At 50.1% G+C, this 4,055-nt stretch overlaps 1 protein-coding gene across 2 annotated transcripts in view; it reads left to right on the top strand.

Annotated features, from left to right (window-relative positions):
* PRKAG2 (protein kinase AMP-activated non-catalytic subunit gamma 2) overlaps window positions 1-4,055 on the top strand; it is a 328,475-nt gene that overhangs the window by 808 nt on the left and 323,612 nt on the right. The window lies entirely within an intron of this gene.

Here is a 4,055-nt window from a genome sequence, read left to right as displayed (position 1 = left end):
GTATTTCGGGCCTCCGCGATATTTAGGGGCTTGGAGCTTCTGCACTTCAGCCCCGGCCACGCCGGCAGCCGGGGCCTGACTTTGGCGACTTCGATCGGTCTGCGACTTGACTTTGTCCCGCCGGAGGGAGGGAGCGGCAGGCCCGGTGGCGCGCCCTCCCCTTGGGTGGACAGCCCAGGTAGCCCGTGGCCGCTGGTCCTCACTTCCCAGCAGGGAGGTCCGGTGGTAGGGGGTGCGGTGCAGTCCCAACCTTTACTCAAAGGGAGCCCTCCACTGGGTCACACCCTCCGCCTCAACCAGCCAAGTCAGTGTTTGTCCAAGCACAGACCCACGCACGGGCACGGGCACACAGAATAGAGGGCTCCATGGAGAATGTTTTGTTCTTTCTGCCGGATGGCGGATCTTGGGGCGGGTCGAGAGTGCGCAGTGAGTCCCACCCCGTCTGAGTGCTGCCTGGACACCTCATTAAAGCGAATCCTGCAGCGACCAGCGCCGCTGGGGTGGCGCGGCTGGCCACTCCCCGCTGCGAATCCTACTAGTCGCTGTCCTGGGTTTGTTGAGTGCAGCTCTTCCTTTTAGATTTCCCCTCAAGGTGCTCCTGTGTAAACTTTCCGGACCACATATGTCTAACATTTGGATGAGGAAAGTGGGATCCAGAGGCGAGGAGCCCCAGACTCCTGGTGCGAGCAGCCGGAGTGGGGTGCCCGGTCAGCCCTCCCTGGTAGTGGGGGTTCAGGAGGCAGGTAACTGGTCCCCTAACTTTTGTGTGGCCCCCACAGTGGTGACTTGAGTACACAGGAATAAGCATTCTCTCTTAAAACAAAGTATTCCTGTTTATATTTGTCATGTAAGACAGTTTTAAGCCATATTTGTAAATTAAAAGCGAAACATTGCAGCTATAAACCTTTCCTTGACAGCGATCACTTGAGAAAGCCATTTAACCACTGTTTTTCCCATTTGTCAAGTGGAGAAAACAATATTCATTTGCCTGCTTTATAGGAATATTGAAATAAAATAACTAATGGGAAAGTTCCTTACAGATTTTTTAATGTTTGTTTTTTAATTTTAAAGTCAGAGTCTCACTCTGTCGCTCAGGCTGGAGTGCAGTGACAGGCAACCTGGACAATCCTGTGACCAGGCGATCCTTCCACCTCAGCCTCCCAAGTAGCTGGGACTATAGGCACGGGCCACTGTGCCTGGCTAATTTTTTGACATTTTTTGTAGAGATGAGGTCTCACTATGTTGTCTAGGCTGGGCTCCTTACAGATTCAAAGCATTATATAAATGTATGGCTGTTATATATACACCAGAGCACCTAATTTAAACAGTAAAGAGATAGAGAGTAAAAAGAACAGAACATGACATTGTCCAGTGGACAGAACATGTTGTATTGAGGCCAAATGGTGAGGCTGGTCTCAGATGCCGTGTGTGAGTGTGTGTGTGTGGCTGTGCCCGTGGGGTGGTGCCAATGGTAGTGTAAGACAAAATCCAGAACCGGAAAAAGGATTGGGAGACCAAGCCATGACAGTTGGAAAATGTTATAGTTGGGATACTCAGACCACCCTTCTTGCTGCTGGCTTGGCGGCTTTTACAACATTCTTGGCATGATCCAACCCCTACCCAAAGTAGTATTCATTCAATTATTCCACACTTGCCAATGAGTGTGACCGTGTGCCCAGTGCTCTGGTTAGGCTGAGGCGGGGCGGCAGGGGGTGTAGGAAGGGAAAGGAACTGGGTCGGAATCCCCACAAGGCTTAAAGTTGCTGGGGTCATCAGGGGGTCCCCTCATCTGCCAAATAATAATTACCTAGTAAGTGTTGTGCCAGGATAGGTGAGAGTTACAATCTCGCTGGGAAAATAAGACTTTCAGACACATGCAGCAAATGACTTAAGGTCCTAAGATGACCAATGTAGACAGCACCTATTTTTAGAGGCGAGAGGTGGGCTGCTTCTTGTGGAGAAGAGGGTTTGAGAATTAGGGTCATGGGAAGTGAATTGAGACACAGATCAAGCAGAGAGATCCTTGAAGTAGGGTTGCTGGATGTAGTAGCTAGAGGATGCAGTTACATATGGATTTCAGATAAACAAATCATATTTTAGCATAATATGTCCCATACATAGTGGGATATACTTATACTAAAAAAAAAAATCCATTGCTTCTGTGAAATCCAGGTTTAACTGGGTGTCCTGTCTTTGATCTGGTTACTCTGCCTCAAAGGCCAGGCCCAGGGAGTGAGACCTTCCTCCTGAAGGCATGGAGAACTGTGGTAGACGCTGTTGATGGCCTACCCCTGGTGCTCAGGGCCCAACCGGAGCTTGCCTATAGTCTTGGTAGACAGCTTCTCACTTGTGTCTTTCCCTCTGCCTGAAGGAATCCTCTCAGACCACAGCAGCTTGCTTCATGCAGGGACCCCTGGAAGTGATGGGATTGTGCCCCGAGGAGCGACCCTCAACCCAGGAGGAGTGTAGTTACAGGAGAGTAGCCTGGACTCTCTGCTCTTTGGTGGGACAGTTCTGACATGGGTTCTGTGGGTGCCTCAGGGGTTCCCAGGCAGCATCAAGGCCCTATTTCTCACACTGGTAACCTACTCGTTAACGTACCCCCACTGGCTTTTCTGGCCAGTCCGTGCCTCAATTTCCCCATTTACTCACTTGCACTCCCTGGGATAAACTCCTAAACCTAAGTCCTTGTCTGGGAATCTTTTGGGGGGAGACCTAAACTAAGACGCTATTAAAGGTAATGAAAGCAATGCTTGGTGAGAATTAGCCAGGAAAAGTGGGCTGTATGGAGTGACGGGAAGAGGGTTGGGGTCAAGAATACTAACTCAAGTGCTTTGGCGAAAATCTGGAGATGAGGGTCTGCAGGCCTGAACTGCAGTAATGATGACAGAAAACCCAAGAAGGATAGAGATGAGCTGTGAGAAGGTGGATCTGCTTGTCTGGTTAATAGCAGGCGAGATAGGGATTGAGTTGGCAGGAGCAGACTGGGAGATATTTGCTGTAAGGGGCTGGTTCCTGGGGGGAATTGATGGCCCTGGTGCATCTGAGCTGTGATAGCACATCCATGGGGCAGTCACACCTGCTTCCTCGGCCCCCAGAGTTAGGGGATCGTGGTGTCCAGGGAATGTCATTTCTAAGGATATTTTAGATTCTAAAGAGGTTCCTGAAAGACACTGTGGCTCTGACTATCCTGCAAGAGAGGTCATTTGGTGGCCTCTTGGGGCCCCTAGTGTCCAAGCAGCTTGTGTCTTCATTGAGTTGAATTGAGTCCCTTTGGGGATTTCAGCCTCCACACCATGCCTCATGCATAAACAGAACCATGGCCTAGGGTGTGGGGGACTTCCTTGCAAACCTCCTTTCGTGGGCTCTGATGACCTTGGACCATCTACACCCCATTCCCTCCCCCCCCCCTTTTCTTTTGCCAATAGTCTCTTCTGAACCCCAAAGCACCAGAAAGGAAGAATTCATTACTGGGACAGCCTAGGGCCAGTAGGTCAAACAGGTGATGGAGACCTAGAATTACTAAAAAATTTGTAAATGGGATCAGATTGATGGCTGTGTGCCTGGAAGGGGGAAATATATATAGCCCTTAGGCCTCACTGGGGATGTGGCCTTGCTTGATTTTAGCCTCTTTCTTAGGCAGTTTGGATCATCTTTATGGGCATACCTGTGGGGTCTCATCAGAGGAGAGGGGAGGATCCAAGGGAGAGGAAGAGAAAGGACAGAGGGTGAATTCCATCCTGAGGATATGCTGACCTTCAAAGTAGCAAAGGGGCATAGTGTTCAGGGCTGGCCTCCTGCCTCAGCTCTCTGCTCTGAGCCTCCGTTCTGAATGGAGAACAGAAGGTGGCGGGAATGATAATGATAATAGCAGATAATTCATTGGAAGGGTAGCTATGCGGGGTGTTCTGCTAGAACTTTGGGAACAAGCGTGTTTCCTCCTTTCTTGTCTAAGAAAAAGCAGCTTCCCTATTAATGTTGAAATTCATATAGCTTAGCCAGGCTCGGTGGCTCAGCCTGTAATCCCATGCTTTGGGAGGCCGAGGTGAGTGGAT

Source organism: Carlito syrichta, unplaced genomic scaffold (assembly GCF_000164805.1).
Source record: "Carlito syrichta isolate Samal-C Ts95f unplaced genomic scaffold, Tarsius_syrichta-2.0.1 Scaffold315400, whole genome shotgun sequence".
In the NCBI taxonomy this organism is placed as follows: domain Eukaryota; kingdom Metazoa; phylum Chordata; class Mammalia; order Primates; family Tarsiidae; genus Carlito; species Carlito syrichta.
Note: the sequence above shows the minus strand (reverse complement) of the source record. Positions and strands in the feature narration are given on the sequence as shown.